Consider the following 19,478-nt stretch of genomic DNA (forward strand, 5'->3'; position numbering starts at 1 on the left):
AATAATCCCCCACTGGCTCATCTGTGACCTGGGATTTGCAGGGCTCCGTCAGTGATCTAGTCCATGGGGCAGTCCTTCTGACTTTAATTTCTGAGCCTTGTATTTGGGCCCCATCTCAATTTAAATCAGTTAGAAGTCAATTTCACAGTGGTTGGTTTTATAAGATCCCCCCAAAATGATAAGCTAGAAATGGGCAATTGCTTCTTGGGGGAGAAGAGGCCTTCCTCAGATGCCTTATTTATTTATTTTGATTTGATTTTAATTTGGTCAATAATGTTTATGTAATGTTTTTCTTCGATCCTAATAACAATATACGGGTAGGAGGGGAAAACAGCTGTTGTAGCCCTCACCAGATCTCAAACTAATGGTGATTTTTCCCTTCATCGGCCATGAGGCTTAAATAAATACAGTTCCCAAAGCTGACGAGCAATCATTTCCAAATGCAAAAAAACCCAGAAAGGTGGAAAGAAAAGGCGAGAAAAAAAAAATCATCCACAGTCTCGTTATGCAGGAACAACCACGGTTAGTGGTTTGTGTGTGCGTTTTTCCATCCTGAAATTTTTCTCTAATTGTTTTACATGGCTGAGATCACACTGTGGGTATGATTTTACATCTCGCCTCCTGCACTCCACGGTACACCATAGCATTTCCGCACGTCGTTAAAAGCTCTGTAAACATCATTTTTAACGGTTACAAAATATTCCATTCTATGAATGAACCGTCATTTACCTAACTAATTCCCCAAAGTGGAGCATTTAGCGGTTTCCAATTTTTCACTCGTATAAATAAAGCTGCAGGGAATACCCATGTGTATACATTTTTGTCTGCATTTCAGATTGTTTTCTTAGGACAGATTCCCAGAAGTAGAATTACTGGGTCAAAGAATACAGACTTTTTTTTGCAGCTCTTGAATCTTACTGCCAAACTGCTTTTCTGAGCAGCAGTCCCAAACTCCACGCACCCCCCACACACACCCCCTGGCAGTGTGTGAGGGCCCCTCTGTGCATGCAGGCAGGCAGCCCTGTCTGATGCATTTTTTAAACCCTACACCCTGGGAAGGGACACTGCCATCTGTCTGCAGCCCAGAGCCTGGGGAGGGCTTTAATTCCTCTGAATCCCCTCTGGTGGCCCCAGGAAGGGTCAGTGGGCTTCTATTTCCCTGTCCCCTCCCCTTGTGTCTGGCTTCAGGGCCTTTCATCTGGGGGACTGAGAGGCCTCTGTGAGCCTCTTGTTCCCAGCAAGGAGCCATGACTCAGTGGGAGGCAGGGAATGGGCAAAGGGGGGGTGTCTGTGATTCTGTGGTCATTTTTTCTTAGCATTTCTCAGCAATTTATCAGACTCAAGGTGTGCTGTTTTTCTCCTTTTTTTTTTTTTTAAAGTATCACCACTGTGTGTGTGAGAAGACTTTGCTGCCTAGGTCTAATTCGCTGTTGTCAAACCCTTCCTTGCACATTGTGTTTTGGGGTCTGTTTTGGAGAACCCTGGAGAAACCCTCTTTCTGATTTGTACTAGAGAGGTCACCAGTCATGCCCTGATTGGAGGGCACTGCTGAAGTTAAAGGGGGAAAAAAAAAATGAGGCACTTCAAATGGGAAACCACGTGAGCCTTTTCGCAAGCAGAATCAGAGAGCTCCAGCCAAACGCCATGGGGGATATTTAATCATGAGAAAAACAGAAATACAAGGAGAGGGAGGGCTGCAGGAACAGAGTCCCTGGAATCCAGCGAGGGCGAGTGTCAGCGGGCTGTGTGCTTACAGGGAGAGAGACGCAGGAAGAAAGGTTCTAAGTGACTCCTGGGGAAGTGGGGCTGTGGGAGGCTTTCTCATAAATGCTGGCACAGCCAGCAGAACTAAGACTTCCATATTCACCCATCAGGACACTGAGGCTGGGAGGGGTCACGTGTCCGGCCATAGTCACACAGTTAGTAGCAGTTACAGCGAGAATTCAACTCAGGACCAGCTGAGGTTGGATCCAGCAGCATTCTACAGTACTGTTTCTCAAATGTTCACATGGGTGAGGTCCAGCTGCGGGTCTCTTGTTAAAAGGATGATTCTGATTCAGCAGGTTTGTGGAGGGGCCCAAGGGTCTGCATTTCCAGTAAGCTCCCAAGTGATGGCTGCACCACAGATGGTGACTTGCAGCCATGAAATTAAAAGACGCTTGCTCTTTGGAAGAAAACCTATGACAAACCTAGACAGTGTATTAAAACGCAGAGGTCCATATAGTCAAAGCTATGGTTTTTCCAGTAGTCATGTACAGATGGCAGAGCTGGACCATAAAGAAGGCTGGGTGCCGAAGAACTGGTGCTTTCAAACTGTGCTGTTGGAGAAGACGGTTGAGAGTCCCTTGGATGGCAAGGGGATCAAACCAGTCAATCCTAAAGGAAATCAACCCTGAATATTCACTGGAAGGACTGATGCTGAAGCTAAAGCTCTAAAACTTTCATCACCTGATGTGAAGAACTGACTCATTGTAAAAGACCCTGATGCTGGGAAAAGTTGAGGGCAGGAGAAGAAGGGGGCAACAGAGGATGAGATGGTTGGATGGCATCGCCAGCTCAATGGACATGAATTTGAGCAAACTCTGGAAGATGATGATGGACAGGGAAGCCTGGCATGCCGCAGTCCATGGGGTCACAAAGAGTTGGACTCGACTTAGTGACTGAACAACAACAACCCAAGTGATGCTGACGCTGTCAGTCCAGGGACCACATTTGGAGTGGCAAGGCTCTGCTGCTGCGGTCCCCAAACTTGAGTTAGCGTCAGATCACCTAGAGGATTCCTTAAAATACAAATTGCTTGACCTCACCTCAAAGAATCTGTGAGGCACTAGGTCTGGAATGAGGTCTGAGAATCTGGTCCCAGGTGTGATGTTGCTGCTGCAGGTCTGGATGCCACCCTCTGTGCATCCTGACTTACACTACAATTCTATGTGGGGGGTGGGGGTTGGGGAGCAGTTCTCAGCCTGCTCAAATGCTGCTCTGGGGGCCTTTCTGTGTTCTGGAGAACCCCAGAGGCCCTAGTGCTTAGAAAGTTTCGGAAGGGGGACTGCGAAAAGGTGCTGCTTTTGTTTTAAGACCCTCAGCACTTGGCTGTGGCTATGGCAAAGCATGGGGACGGGGGCGGAGGTGGGGGTGGGGGTGGGGGTTGGGTGTGTGTGGGTATGTGTGTGTGCTGGGATTGGTACAATGAGTCTCCAAGGCTCTTATAATCTCCTTCCAGAACCAGGCAGTGAGAGGAAAAGCCACAGTGTTTCTGGAGCAGCTTAAAGACTCACCCATTAAAAAAGCCCCCTTTGCAGGATATCAGTTATATTATGTTGTCAAACAGAGCTTCCTGCTTGTTGGGTCTTGGAGTTTAATAAAAAATATATATTATGACTCAGTCCAAACGTTATAGAAGTCCTTGGGGAATCTGAAATGAATCATGTTAAGCTCCTGTTTTAAAACAGTCCTCTCTTTCACAAGCCTGTATCTGCAGCAGCCTCCCGGTGGGAGTGGGGGTGGGGTGTGGGGGCAGAGAAGGGGAAGACAGCGAAGGAGACTCGAGTGAGGGGTGAACTCTTTGTCCCAGGCTTTTCGTAATTAACCAGAGACTTCTGGGATGGAGGAAGGCAGAGCCCAGAGAGCCTCCCTGAGGAAAAAGCCTTCTTGAATGGTGGGCCTACTCACTAAGAATAGAGGTAGGTTGAGGAAGAAAGATCTTGGAGGTCACCTCCTCCAGGCAGCCTTCCTTGATTTCTCCAGGCAAATGTGCTCTCAACTGCGCAGCCCTTTATCTTTGCCAATTTGACCAATTCCTTCTGTGTCATCTGCTTATGGCCATGCTCACCCTTCAATGGCACTGAATCTTTTGCAGGGCAGAAGGCAGGTACGTGTTTTCTCCAGAGCTTCCACTCTGCACAAGGCAGTCCAAGAGAGTAGCAGGAGCCCCGAGCCCCTGCATGCCTGACTGGCTGACTCTGTGAAGATCCTCAGGCTCCATGTCTGTCTTCAGACACTGAAGGAGGAAACCGCCTACACAGACATGAGCTCAGGTTGTCCTAACAAAAACCAAACTAGGAAGCAGGTCAGTGGGCAGATGTCAACTGGGCGTTAACTGTCACCAAATCTGTTCCTCTATCCTGCATCCTGGCTGAGTGACCTCCATGGAGGTGGAAGGCGAGCCTGTGAACCCCGGCTCCACCCCATACAGGCTGGGAGACTTAGGGAAAAGCCATTGCCCTCTCAGTGCTGCGGTTTCTTCAGGTGAAAGTCGGAGATGATCACAGAAGTAGCATCAAGATTATTGAGAAGATTAAGTCAGATGACACACGAGAAACACAGAGGGCACAGTCCAGAAAAAAAGAAGACGAAGGAAAGGGTCTAGTTATTAGAACAGGAGACCCATAATCTGAGAGAGAGACAGCAATGAAAGGAGGGAATATAATTTCAGACCCAAAGCCACTGGTATGTGGCACAGAAAATGCATTCCTTCCTCCTGTGTTTTATACAAAAGGAAGCCAGGGAAGGGGCTGTGGAGTGGCCCATACCTTTGTCTGGAAGCCCTGTTTGCCCTGAGGGTTCATGCTTTTTTTTTACAAAGGCACAAGGCCAAGCCTGCTGTCTTTCTGAGGATACAGATACAAGCTGCTGTATTCAACAAGGACCAACCGTATCGCACAGGGAACCCTGCTCAGTGTTGTGTGGCAGCCTGCATGGGAGGGAGTTTGGGGGAGAATGGAAACGTGGATATTGTATGGATGAGTCCCTTTGCTGTCCGCCAGAAACGATTACAACACTGTTAATTGGCTGTACTCCAATACAAAATAAAAAGCTGAATAAAATAGAGGAGGGAAAAAAAAGCCTGAGATTACATAGCTCTTCTGCAGCTTTGTGGTGACCTGGTGGAACTTTACCGAGCTTCTCTGAGGCCCAGATCCCTTTAAAGTGAGGTAGTACTCTTGCCTGGAAAATCCCATGGACAGAGGAGCCTGGTGGGCTGCAGTCCATGGGGTCGCTGAGTTGGACACGACTGAGCGACTTCACTTTGACTTTTCACTTTCATGCATTGGAGAAGGAAATGGCAACCCGCTCCAGTGTTCTTGCCTGGAGAGTCCCAGGGATGGAGGAGCCTGGTGGGCTGCCGTCTATGGGGTCGCACAGAGTCAGACACGATTCAAGCGACTTAGCAGCAGCAGCAGCAGCACCATTCTTCTGATGCAGAATTAGGTGGGCTACCAGTGCAAAGCCCCTAGTGGGGTGCCTGGTACAGAGTAGGCATTTAATAAACACCTATTGACTGAGTCTTCACTGAATGACCTAGATGATTCAGAGGTTAGAACAAGGGTCCTGCAAACCTCTCCTTTCCTGGGAATTTACACAGCTATGGGTATCTGAGCAAGCAAATCTCTCCCTTCGTGGCTAGAGACCACCGCGTGAGAGAATTCCCACCAGGACCAGAGGCAGGTATTCTGCTGGCACTCAGGGTAAATGTACTGGAGATTCTTCCAGGAGTGTCTGCCATGCCTCAGAGAGAGCCTATTTTGGGAGTCTCAACTGTATGTGTAATTTCACCCTTAAAGCCATTTTGCACATCTTTCCAAGTATTCAAAAATAAAACTCCTGCCCAATAGAGGCTGTAAAAGGATTTTCAGTTAAAAAAAAACCTTCAAATACTATTTTTAAAAAACCACATACCCTTTCTCCCTTCCCCTCTTCCATCTTCACCAGAGACCTCTGAGTTATGAAGTGCACTTAACACCATTAATTGCCATGGAAACTAAAGCATCTTCTGCTGAATATGGTCAACTTTTTCAGCAGAGGATTTGTTGCAGAGATTTTGAATAATGGGCTGTTTTTGTTCCTTTTGTGCGAAGACAAGGTTCCCCTCCTCCGCTCCATTCCTTTTGAAGTGTTACTTCTCCAGGCCACATCTCTGTGGGAGCAGAAGCTGGTTACCATGTTTCCAGAAAGCTGAGAAAAAGGAAGAATGTCCTTGGAATTCCTGCTTTCTGAGGAATGCTACCTGCAGGATCCAGGTGTTCTCACCTGTCTTCAGCAATGATTTGCTCTTTGACAACTTTATTCGGTTATCATTAACAACAACCCTAGCATGCAGTAACAATGATTAATAATCCTATTTGCTGGAGAGCTTATAAGGAGAATGATAGTTTTTATACAGTACATACTATCTTTAGGGACTAGTAAACGGGCACTGTGTGTGCCTCACAGGGACTGTGTGGTTATTAAGATTATCCCCACTTTACAGATGAGGAAACCAAGGCACAAAGAGATTAATCTGCCTGCCCATGGGCACAGAGCTAATGAACACTCTAAGCAAGATTTGGACATGGGTCCCTCTAATTCCAGGGCTTCGCAGGTGGCTCAGTGAGTAAGGAATTTGCCTGCAATGCAGGAGATAGGAGTTCGATCTCTGGGTCAGGAAAATGCCCCAGAGAAGGGAATGGCAACCCATTCCAGTATTTTTGCCTGGAGAATCTCATGGACAGAGAGGAGCCTGGTGGGCTACAGTTCATGGGGTCACAAAGAGGCAGACATGACTGAAGTGATTAAGCACCCAAACTCTAATTCCAAACCTAGTCTATGCATTTTCTACTATGCTTCTAGTCTACCTTAAAAAAATAAATGACGGTATAACCCTCAGTCAGTAGCGAAATTATTAATGAATTGATTGACTCATTAATAGTTATTAAACTTCAATTTATGCCAGGCACAGTACTGGCTCCTATTCATGTGCCTAGTAAACTCAGCCATCTGCAACTCTTTCAAGAAAAAAGAATTATACAGAAGTCTCTGAGCCACCCAAACATAACATTCACACACTACACTTATTCAAGAATATTCCCCCAACTTCTTTACTTTCTGTATACATAATGTAACACAATATAAATAAACCGGTCATCTAACATTAGAAATCTGGGTTTGGATTCCAGGTCCATCACTCCCTAGCTATGGGGCACTGGGGTGATTTACCTAACTCTTTCAAGCTCGTTTCCTGTTTAAAAACAGGAGTAATAGCTCAGAGGTAGTTTTGAAGATAAAATCAGAAAATGGATGTTAGGTGATTATTCCAGTAACTAACACCTAGTAGGGGCTGAAAACCCAGTGATTATGAGAGTGGCTGTAGCATTATTAATTCACTACAGAGACGCTTGCTATGCACTGATGATTCCCAGCACTCTGTGCTCTGTGCTAATTTTCATCTCAGAAAATACTCTGGAGGTCAGTTGTGAGACTCATGAGATAATCCACGCACAGGCCAAGCAGGGCGCCAGGCGCACAAACAGGGCTAGCAGCGTCCACTGCAGGCTCCTCTCTGCTGACGGGGCCACTGTTTTTGTTGGAGCTAAGGACCCAAGGTGGGAAGTGGCAGAGCTAGGGCTGAACACATATCTGGTGGCTTCCAACCCTGCACCTGGGAGCAATTAGATTGGGGATATTTGCCCCAGTGGGAAATAAATTCCCACACATTCCCAAGTCACTGAGGCCAACTCAGCTGTCTTGCACTCCTTTTTTGCATCTTTCCAAAGTCCTACCACAACTTTTGCTCTTCTCATTGAGCATGTCTGGTTTCCAGGCACTAAAGAAAGGAGTGGTCCTGGGGATATATTGCCTTCTATCAATTCAACATTAGACATAATTCAATTTCTTAATGACATTTCTGGTCATCATGCCATGCTTCTAATTGAAAATGAATAATTGAAACTGTAATTATTACAAGAGTCAATAAAAGGCAACTCTAGACAGCAACTTGCTAGGCAAAAGCTTTAATTCTCATTCACTTTTAAATTCAGTATGTGTCTGATTATTCAGTTACTTAGTGAACATGCATTTTGGGGACTATATCCTAGGAAGAAGTTTAAAAATAAAAGGACCCACCCAGTTTGTTTGTTTGTTTTTTGGATAAGCTCTAAGTGTTGGACTTCTGGTTCTGGCAATTTGGTAGACTGAATTGACAGAGAGAATTCAGTACCAAAACAAAAGCCACACAGAAATGCGGAACAAAATACAATGTAAAATAATTGAGTAAGAAACATTTAACCAGAGCACTGAGTGAAAGAACTGAGGTTGGGATGGCCCAGAAGTTTATAAGACATGAGCATGAACCTTAAGAGCTGGGAGCTGGGGTTGAGCATCCATGTGGGGGAAAGAAGTTGTGGACCCAGGCCCACATGAGGCAGGGAGTTAGAACAGAGAGCCTGAAACCCCTGTGGAAGGTCAGGACCTTGTAAGAATCTTCTACATCCACGCATGAGACTTCTGCCCATTAAGTTATGGAGAAGGCCAAGAAGCTCATTTTTACTCAGGTCTTTGGATAGAAAAAGAAAAAAAAAATACCGCAAGATAAAGAAAAACTCAAATCTGTGGCACATGCAAGTAAGAAATCTAAATTTGTGCCACCTATGGGTTATGAGAATCCTACACCAAGACATTAATGTAAAAACTGGCCCAGAGCCAATGAGATCTCTGTAGTGCCTGGTTAAATCCAGCACAAAATAGCTCTATCAGCCTTGTAAGGACACTTCCATAACCTTGAATGCAAGAAAATCCCCTGGAAAAAATAAAACAAAACTAGAACAAAAACCACATAACCTGATGATGAGTTCACCAAAAAAGTCACAAATCACCCAAGACAACATTTTACCAGCAGGTGCAATAATGAGGCTTACCACCCTTGAAATACTAAAATAGTCTGAGTGATCACAAATGTACTTCAGTGACTAGGAAGATAAATGAAGGGACAAAAACCATATTAAAAGGACAAGACACTATGAAGGCAGGTTTGAAGAAGAAACAAAACTTGAAAAATGAAAAAAAAAACAGTCATTAAAATTAAAATTCACGGGGTGAATAAAATGACAGATTAAGTATAGCTCAAGAGAGATACAGTGAACTCAAAGATGAGTTTGTGGAAATTTCCCACACTGTAGAACAGGGAGATAGATGGAAAACATGAGAGATCTGTTAAAACAAAGGAGAGAATCAGAAGATCCAACACACATCTAATGGAAATTTCAAGAGGGACGAATGGGGGAAGGGAAGTATTTGAAGTGATAAGAGAGGAGAATGCTTGAAAGTGATGAATGATATGAAACAATGGCACAGTTAAGGCAAAGAACAAATTATAAAGGCTCTTAAGTGTTGGTTTCTTTGAGTTTGCTCAAAAGGATCCATCTTTGGCCAGCTAAAGAATTAAGAAATAGGAAGATTAAAAGCATTAAAACCATGGATTAAAAACAGCACCAGACTAGGCCATCATCCCTGGGAAAAAATGGTGCTCAAACAAACAATTCTGTTCTCTACCATGCCAGCCAGAAAACCAGGGCAACTAGGATGTACCAACCAGGTACTCTACAGAGTGGAAGACTGCATTATGGGTCCTCATTCTTCACCCCTCACGTCATGCCCTTGGGCTTGAACTTTTCAGCACTTTCCATTAATGGCAGAGGGAAAAAAACATGCCCTAGCTCCTCCGTGAGTTCAAGGGAGATCAGAGACTCATAGAGGACATGTGGATCCAACCTACAGATTGGAGTCAAACTCAGCTGAGCCCAATTTAGTTCAGCTGCTACCCAGCTGAGCTCTAGCTGCAACAGTGGAAAAGGAACAGGTTATCATTTTAAGCCCTTGAATTTCCCAGTGGCTTGTCCATGAAACACGACTGTGGAAACTGTTGCCCAATGCATATATGATCTCAAAAAACTTCACAACTCTGGTGTGGGCATTATTGCCCCTATTTTACATTAAATCATATGCAACACGACCCCAGGGACTGTTGTAGCATGCCAGGCTTCCCTGTCTTTCACTGTCTCTCGGAGTTTGCTCAAACTCATGTCCATCGAGTCAGTGATGCCATCCAACCATCTCATCCTCTGTCGTCCCCTTCTCCTCCTGCCTTCAATCTTTCCCAGCATCAGGATCTTTTCCAGTGAGCCAGCTCTTCACACCATGTGGCTAAAGTATTGGAGCTTCAGTTTCACATCAGTCCTTCCAATGAATATTCAGGGTTGATTTCCTTTAGGATTGACTGGTTTGATCTCCTTGCAGTCCAAAGGACTCTCAAGAGTATTCTCCAGCACCACAGATCGAAAGCATCAGTTCTTCAATGGTCCAGCTCTCACATTCATACATGACTATTGGAAAAACTATAGTTTTGACTATACGGACCTTTGTTGGCAAAGTGATATCTCTGTTTTGTAATACGCTGTCTAGGTTTGTCATAGCTTTCCTCCCAATGAGCAGGTGTCTTAATTTCATGGCTGCAGTCACTGTCTGCAGTGATTTTGGAGCCCAAGAAAATAAAATCTGCCACTGTTCCCATTTTTTAACTCATCTATTTTACACTTACTCTTGAGAGTCCCTTGGACAGCAAGGAGATCAAACCAGTCAATTCTAAAGGAAATCAGTCCTGAATATCCATTAGAAGGACTGATGCTGAAGCTTCAATACTTTGGCCACCTGATACAAAGAGCCAACTCATTGGAAAAGACTCTGATGCTGGGAAAGATTGAAGGCAGGAAGAGAAGGGGATGACAGAGGATGAGATGGTTGGATGGCTCTCCCAGCAAGCACTGGGAGATGGTGAAGGACCAGTGGCTTGATACGCTACAGTCCATGGGATTGCAAAGAGTCAACCATGGCTGAGCAACTGAACAACAACAATTCTATACTTAAGGAAACTCAAAGGTTCCGAGAATCAAGAAGCAATGGGACATGCCCTGGCTCACACGAGAGCAGGTTTAAGAACTAAGGCTTATTCTGTCTGTATAGCCCAATCTTTAAGCTTCTAATTGAACTGCTTTTTAACTGACATTTGGTTGAATGAATGAAGGAACAGATGAATACCATTCCATCTACTTGGGCCAAAATCATCAACTGCATTCACCCAAAAACACACTCAGGGCCTGAGCACCTTAAGGCCAGAACCAACTCATCAGCGTACCCAAAGAGGCTCATTTTCCTTTTAGAAGGTGTCTGCTGCACAAAGAGCTTGCCCGGGAAATGAATCCCCTTCATGCCAAGGGAGGAAAAAAAAGCACTGGAGTGGAAGATAATCACAGCCTGTCAGGCTTCCTGGCGAGCTGATGGTCTTCATGGTCCAGCAGATGGTGTCAAGGATGTGACCTGTGGAGGTTCACAACAGACAGCTGACAGAGGCCTCATCTAAATGGACGACACGGAGGCCCACAGCTGATCCGTGTCTTAGTGCGTGCTACTTGGCAGCTGCGGAAGCACGGTCTGACTGGAATAGCTCCCCTTCTGAACTGCTGGGGTGGTAAATAATTAACTGCCTTGTTCTACTTGGGGTGGGAACAGGCGGACCCTTCTGAGGGGTGACAGAGGGTCCCTGTTGAAGTAGCAGAGAATAAACGTGTTTAGACCCTCATCCCTCCCTGAGATTCTGCCATCTCCATATAAACAAAAATAGAATTGATAGCATTTAAAAACTTGAGATTTGGATCCTGCTTTTGATTTCACAAAATAGTTTAAAATTTATTTCTGGTTCAGTAGGGAACAAAAAAATTAGACAAAGGATAGGAACAATCTATTCAGAGAAGCACAAATACAAACAGCTAATAAACGTGAAAAGATGTTTGGCCTCACTAATAATTAAAGAGCTGCAGATCAAAACAATAATGAAATGCCAATTTTTTCCCCCATCAGGCTGACAAAATTGGAAAAGCTTGATAATTCTGAGTGTCTACCCCCAGGGAAGGAGTGGTCTCATATGCTATTGATGGAACATTTTGTGGGATGCCTCGGTAACATTTATCAAAATTTAACTATATAATTTTCAGCCCAGGAAAAATTACTGTGAATTTACTCTCTAGTTATACCCACCTTTCCAAATGGGTCAAGATAGGCATATAAGTGGAGAAGGCAATGGCAACCCACTCCAGTACTCTTGCCTGGGAAATCCCATGGATGGAGGAGCCTGGTAGGCTGCACTCCATGCGGTCTCGAAGAGTCGGACACAACTGAGTGACTTCACTTTCACTTTTCACTTTCATGCATTGGAGAAAGAAATGGCAATCCACTCCAGTGTTCTTGCCTGGAGAATCCCAGGGACGGGAGCCTGGTGGGCTGCCATCTAGGGGGTCACACAGAGTCGAACATGACTGACGTGACTTAGCAGCAGCAGTAGGCATATAAGGGATTCACTAAGAAGTTATGTGTAACAGCAAAAATCTAGAAATACTTAAGTGTCTATGGACAGAGGATGAGGTTAACAATCTCAAGTCCACTGACACAATGGATGAATACACAGCAGTGAACAAGAGTGAGTTCTGTAGGGTTGAAAGTGAAATATCTAGACATCTTAACGGAAAAACGCAAGGTGTAAAGTAACGCGTAAAGGGACTTCTTTGGTATAAATAAAACTTGGGTCTTTTTTCCTCCAAGAATAAAAGGAAAGTCTTTTTCAGCAGGCACCTTTGTAGAGAGACAACTAGGACCCTAAGATGAGTTACACGCTTCGTTCCATCTTTCTGCACACTGCACTTTCTTTCCATGGAGGTCTATTTCTTTTAAGTTAACAGGAGTCATCCAGGCAGTGAGATTAAAGGCCTTTCTGTTTATTGGTTTTTCTCCCCCTCACACACATTACAAATCTAATACATGGTGCAATTTATTATGAAATGATGTGTTAATCTGAGCGTACTCAAGCGCCAGGCAGGTGGGAGTGAAGAAAGTGAGGAGCTGAGGCTGGGAGTCACCCATGTGCATGGAAGTGGCCTTGTGTAGCGGGAAGGACCCACAGGGGAGACTGAACCCTCTGAAGGGGTTTCATTAGAAAGCCTGAGTTGTTCTCTCTGGGCAACGTCACCAACTGGGGCTTGGGAGATAGAAAGGAGCTGGTGGTTGGCAGAGATAGATAGCTGCTTCCATATGCAACCTTGAAAGCCACGAAGGGGACAGAAGAAAGTCTCACCATACTGCAAGGGCCCAGCTTGCCTTCCAGGCAACAGGGAGGGGAAGCGTCCCAGGAGGGCCATGGGCAGAGTCCAGGAGGGGAACCCCTGGCTTGAGGAGCATGGGCAATAGCCCCATAAATGACTAGTAAGTTCTGGAGGCCCCTGGGGAGGGGGTGGGCATAGTGCAAATCCTCCCACAGTTAGTTAGACAGGGTAAGGGGGAAAAATAAAGGTGCTTGCTATTAATTCTCTTTCAAGTGTCCACGTTTATTTTCCCCCTGGACTCTGAGAAGCATAGGCAGCTCCTCGGTCTCCTTTACCACTCAGCACACAGTAGGACCTCTTTGTGGAATAAATGGGCTGCTGACACCCTCTGCTCAGTCTGGCCTTTCATTTTCCTGATGCTTTGTCTACCAGGATTGCAGCCACGTAGCCTCCAGAACCGGAGAAGGTGATGGCACCCCACTCTAGTACTCTTGCCTGGAAAATCCCATGGATGGAGGAGCCTGGTAGGCTGCAGTCCATGGGTCACGAAGAGTCAGACATGACTGAGCGACTTAACTTTCACGTCTCACTTTCATGCATTGGAGAAGGAAATGGCAACCCACTCCATTGTTCTTGCCCAGAGAATCCCAGGGACGGGGGAGCCTGGTGGGCTGCTGTCTGTGGGGTCTCACAGAGTCAGACACGACTGAAGCAACTTAGCAGCAGCAGCAACAGCCGCCTCCAGAACCAGGCTCTGCTGCCAGAAGTTACTTATCAATGCAAAGAAGTTCAGGGAACTCCTGGAAAGCCTGACCTATTTCACCAGTTCAGTGAAATCTAAACAATGAAAGATTCATTTGACTCTATTAGATCAAACGTAAAAATAAAATTAAAATTAATTAAAAACTACAGCAGACAGCACCTTACAAAAACACCTTTGATGTGCCTTCAGCAGACTGGACAGCTGCAGTTAGGGAAGGCAATGAGGTTTCAATTATCCTGGCTACTGGCGGAAAGAGATAATGTGGATAAAAGAAATCCACAGATAATCAAAATTAAAAATCCTTTACTCTTTCTCTCCGTTTCAACATTGTCCCTAACACACTCCTGTGAGAACCTTAAGGAATGTTCATATTTGCGGAATCTTCTACTCAGCCTCCCCCACTTTTTTTATAGAGGTAGAAGTGTTGATAAGCTCAGGGATGGAAGTGGTGTGCACTGAGGATGTGCTGGGTGTCAGGTCACAGCCGGGCTGGGCTGTCTCTATGTGGCCCTCTACCTCCTTTTCCTGCTTTTCTCTGCCTTATTCTGGGCTCCAGGAGGCCGACCTCTGAACATACGGCCACTGATGTTCCTTTCCCTCTGACTTCCTGCTGGGTTTAGCCAATGGGAGGCACCAGCCTTGGAGGGTGAGAGGAGAGAGGCTGGAACATTCCCTCCCCACAAGCCTTCCTGCTAGGCTGTGAACTGAAGGGGGCTTTCGTCTTTTGAAGGCCAGAGATCCTGTCCAGCATCCTCTTCTGTGGACACAGCTCTTTCTGCTTTCCTGACAGCTTGACATTAATTAAACTCTCTTCCACCACCCCATCAGCTCCTTGCACTTACCACTCATTGTCTCATGCAGTGTCCCCCTTTCCAAGAGGAGAGAGAACCGCTAGGAGGAGGACCCACTTGCCTGTGGTCACACCTCTGGGAATCGGCAGAACCAGAAGTCCTAGTCAACACGTCTAACCCTAAAATGTAGTGATCTCACAGCTTGATTATACTGCTGAGAAACCCAAGCCATCAGTGAGAATTTGCAAAGTGATGCTGACTGCAAGAGCACCATTGGAAAGTTGCTGAAAAGATTAGAATGGTGGGCCTTTGGACTGTCCACGAGAAGCGTGCCTGGGTCTGGTAGGAATCCTGCTTTTTAGCAATCACTTTGCCTCTTGGATTTCCCTCTTGTTTCTGGACTCCAAACCCCACATTGGTCATCTTCAGATTTAGTGACTTCCGTTGGGCTATGGAGCTTTCTGGAGGTGGGACTTGGGAGTGAGGCAGAAGCTCAGTTAGGTAACTAATCAGTCCCCTGTGTCTTCACTTATCCATTCGTCTGGTCATTCTGATTACTAAGGGACCGCTCTGCGAAGTTGCTACGGGGAGCAAGACAGAACATCCAAACACTATCAGATGACTCTCATAACACGGTGGCAAGACATCTGTCCAGGATATAGCATGAGCACACAGCGGGCGCTTCACCTGGCCAGGGTCAGAGGCAGAGGCTTCCTGAGGAGCAACCCCTGAGCTGCAGTTTAGAAGCTGGGGTCGGGGTGTGGTGGGGGTGATGGGAGGCCAGGCAGGGAGGGAGGGCAGGGACAGTCAGTCCAGGCAGAGGAGGGAGTCTGAGCCACAGAGGAGCACCAGGGAGTGCCAGAAGCTCAGCATTTCTGAACACAGCCTGCATCCAGGGGGTCAGAGATGGGCTGGAAAGAGACACAGGACCAGCGTGGTGGGTCCTGCCCAGGGTACTAAGGAACTAGGCCTACGCTCTAAGACTAGGGCTCAGTGTCAAGGCCAGCCTAGATGCCCCAGGAACTGGAAGGCATCTCCCTAAAGGCTGCTCTGCCTTCTCAAAGCACTCGTTTAAAATGCTTTCAAACCTGGTCAGAAGTAAAGACGACACTTTAATGGACCCCTGCAGACCTATGACTCAGGACACCGTTCTGTAATCTCCTCCAGTTTGGGGTCAGGAGTGGACCTGGGGCCTGAAGCTCACCCAGCCTGCAGATGCAAAGGTCGTCAGCTACAAGGACAGGACAGTGGGAGGCATCGAGGGCCAGCAGGCTGGACCCCAGCAACTGGAGCTCCCTGAATCCTGACGGCCACGATGCCAAGCAAACCCTGATCTGCTTGCTTCTCTTCACTTTTCCGAGAAGGGTGGAGGGTGAGGGGCACAGAGCTAACGAAATAAGAGTCAGAAACGAGAAAGAGCTGACTTGCGTCTTTGGCATATGGGCTGCCAACTCCCCCAGACAGAGGCTTTGGGAAAAAAGAAAATATACAGGCTACCAGAGTGGGTCCCACAGAATCTCCACCCAACCCATCATTAAGGCCACTGCACATGCTGTTCAGAAGCAGGAACGGCAAACTCAACTTGAGACCTGAGAGGGTCCCGATTCCACAAATGCTATCATTAAGAATCATCACAGATAATGTGGTTTTAATTAGAAGGGTTGAGACATTGGCAAGTGTTCAAAAAGCTCATCATCTGAGGCTCTGCCAGCATTCTGGGTACAGGCCGCCTGCATAGTGTGAGTCTGCTCAGGTGAAAGAGTCTGAGCCTTCTTCCTACAAACCTTGAGGGTGAGGGGGTCCCCGCATTTGTGGTACAGACAGAGGCGATGGAAAATACCTCACATGAATGAGGAGAGGCGGGTAGGTATGGTGGCTTGTCGTGTGCCAAAGTCCAGAGGGTTCTGAGGTCAAACAAACAGGCCTCTCTATCGATACTGATGGTGAGACCCTGGACAGATATATAACCTTTCTGAGCCTTGGTTTCCTTGTAATGTCCAGTGGAGACAACTACACCTCTGCACCACAGGGCTATCTGAAGGATTAAATGAATTAACATGCTCAGCACTGGGCCAAGTGACCTGGTACAGACAGGATGCCCAGGAAGCACTTACCACTTACTTCGTCTTCCTGCCTTCCCAGACTGGCAGGCAGCGGGGCCACACCTGAGCCCACGTCTTTGTGAAGCCAGAGGCTAACCCCCTTCAACAACTGCATACAACCACTAGAGAGGACCAGGACAGGCCTTTCTTTCACACGGGTGAGGTCTGCAGTAAGTAAAAGTGGCCTTGACTTGTAAAACACCATTTTCCAAGTGTGAGATGTTTTCTGCTTGTGTCTCGAAATCCTATCAGCCTACCGCACCAGGGAATCTTTAGGAATCTTTACCAGCAGTGACTCCATTAAATACTAATAGATGGCTGGGCTTCTGAGCATGTCACGTAATCCTTGTCTGCCAATGGGGCAGGGGCTTAGGCAGTTGCAGTTATTTCAACCAGAGAGGCCAGGGAGAGTGGCTTGCCACTGTATGGAAGTGCCACCCAGTGTCTTCTTGGCTCCATAGAAAGATGTGTCTGTCACTCATGTGAGCCGCTCGACCTGTCGAGGCAGGCAAACCATCTTCATGTTGGTCTGCACCTGCCAACGTGCTTAGCTTTTACAGTAGCCTTAAAAAATAGATTTTGTTAGCCCCATTTTACAAGAAAGTAGACTGAGGCTACAGAAAGTATATGATTTTTGGAAGGTCACAGGATCAGGAGGGCTTCCCTGGTGGCTCAGTGGTAAAGAATCCACCTGTCAATGCAGGAGACCTGGGTTCGATCCTAGGTCAGGAAGATCCCCTGGAGAAGGAAATGGCAACCCACTCTAGTAAGAGTCAGACACAGCTGTGTGACTAAACCAACGAGATCAGGAAATCCGAGGAATCCAGATCTGCCTGTTTTCTGGCCAGAGTTGCCCTCAAGGACAGGAAATGTGACTTGACCTCCTTGTGACCCAGCAAAGAGTGGAGTGTTTCCTGGAGCAGACACAAACCCATGGAATCAATGGTCAATCAATGGAATCAATTTGCCCTAATTCAGTTCCCTTGGTGGCACTAGTGGTAACGAACTCCCTTGCCAATGCAGGAGACTTGAGATGTGGGTTTCATCCCTGGATGAGGAGGATCCCCTGGAGGAGGAAATGGCAACCCACTCCAGTATTCTTGCCTGGAGAATTCCATGGACAGAGGAGCCTGGCTGGCGGGCTACAGTCCATAGGGGTGCAAAGAGTTGGACACGACTAAGCACGCATGCACGTGCCTCCTCTCCAGATTACTCACTTCCTGCTGCCAGCTCAGAGCTCTCCAAGGCTGCCCTTCATGGTCCACCCTCCTGGGACCCCAGCTCCTGACACAGAGGGCCTGAAGCTCTCCCTGGGCCCCAGTCGCAGTCAATGCTCGGTCCTCCCCCAGCCAATTCCATTCCTTTCTCCAGAAGCTCTGACAGTTGTGCAGCCCAGCTTTTCTTCTCCATGGGAGCAGAGAGAAAGAAAAAGGAGAAAATGCAGGTGCTCGGAGAGGGCAGCCCAGTCTGTGTGTAACCACCTGGGCTCAACAGTGGGTCTGCCGTGAGGCACAGGGGCCGGCACTGCTGTCTGAGTTTCCTCGACCTGACAGGTGTGGCAGGGGAGGCCGCCCATGGGTAACTCCTAGCAGTGAGCCGTGCAGCCTGGGCCTCGTGTGCAGGAAACTCCTGGGGCAACATCTCGTCTTCCACTGAACCCCTCGCCTCAACGCCTCCTCACCCTGAGTCAAGCATATCTGGCTGTGCAGCTGGGCTCCCCCAGGATTCTGTGAGATGACCTAGCAGAGCCGTCTTCATGTTCCTGGGGTGGGGAAAAACTGTAAAATTTGACCCCACAAACCAGAACAAAACCCTATGTCGGAGCCCATGGAAGAGGCAGTAATTAGGCACCACCTGAGTACCTGGCTCTGTGCTAAGGCCTGTACCCATGTATTCCTTTATTAACGTTTATCATTATCCCATGAAGTGCTACAGGGAAGGGGGATGGGCTCTCCTTGGGGTGATGAAAATGTCCTAAAATTGCTGGTGCTGATGGTTTCACAACTTGGTGAATCCCACTAAAGGCTGCTGAATTGTGCTTTGTGAATAATATGCACATTATTATATGCATAATTCACAATATGCTTTGTGAATTATATTTCAATAAAGATGTTATCAAGAAAAAAAGAAGAAAGAAAAAGAAAAGATGTGTCACTAAGAAAATGGTATCTGAATCCATATTTTCTAATTCAAGGTCTGAATCTCTAAATAAAATACAGTTCCTGCCCTCAGGTTTCTCTCTCTCTCTCTCTTTTTCTTCCAGTTTTATTGAGAAATAACTGACATACAGAACTAAGTTTAAAGTTCAGCATACAGCATAATGGTTTGACTTACACACATTATGAAATGATTTAGGTTTATTTTCTAATAGGGACTATGCTGCGCTCAGTTGCTCAGCGTCTGACTCTTTGTGACCCCAGGAACCGTAGCCCGCCAGGCTCCTCTGGGCATGGGATTTTTCAGGCAAGAACACTGGAATGGGTTTCCATTTCCTCCTCCAGGGGGTCTACCTGACCCAGGGATTGAACCCAAGTCTCCTGCGTCTCCTGCATTTCAGGCAGAGTCTTTACCCACTGAGACATAAGGGAAACGCAGTCTAAGGAAAACACTCAAATTATTACAAATATAAGATGGAACAGGGTAAGTGCTCCATGGAAGGTTTAAGCAGGAACACAGGAGTTTGTCAGAACCAGCTCACACAGGTCACTACTTTGAGGTTTTCTAAGTTGCCCTAGGGATGTAAACTTGCCCCAGCGTCCCCACTGGCACACACGCCAGATCACACATCCAGCTCCGGAACAAGGAACCAATCACGACAGCACAATCTTTACACAGCCATGGTGTTTCTGATACACCAGATACTCTTGTAATGCCTTCAGATATAACAAATGAGTTAGGCCCACCACAATCCAATGGGGTGGGT

Source organism: Capricornis sumatraensis, chromosome 8 (genome assembly GCF_032405125.1).
Source record: "Capricornis sumatraensis isolate serow.1 chromosome 8, serow.2, whole genome shotgun sequence".
Taxonomy (NCBI): domain Eukaryota; kingdom Metazoa; phylum Chordata; class Mammalia; order Artiodactyla; family Bovidae; genus Capricornis; species Capricornis sumatraensis.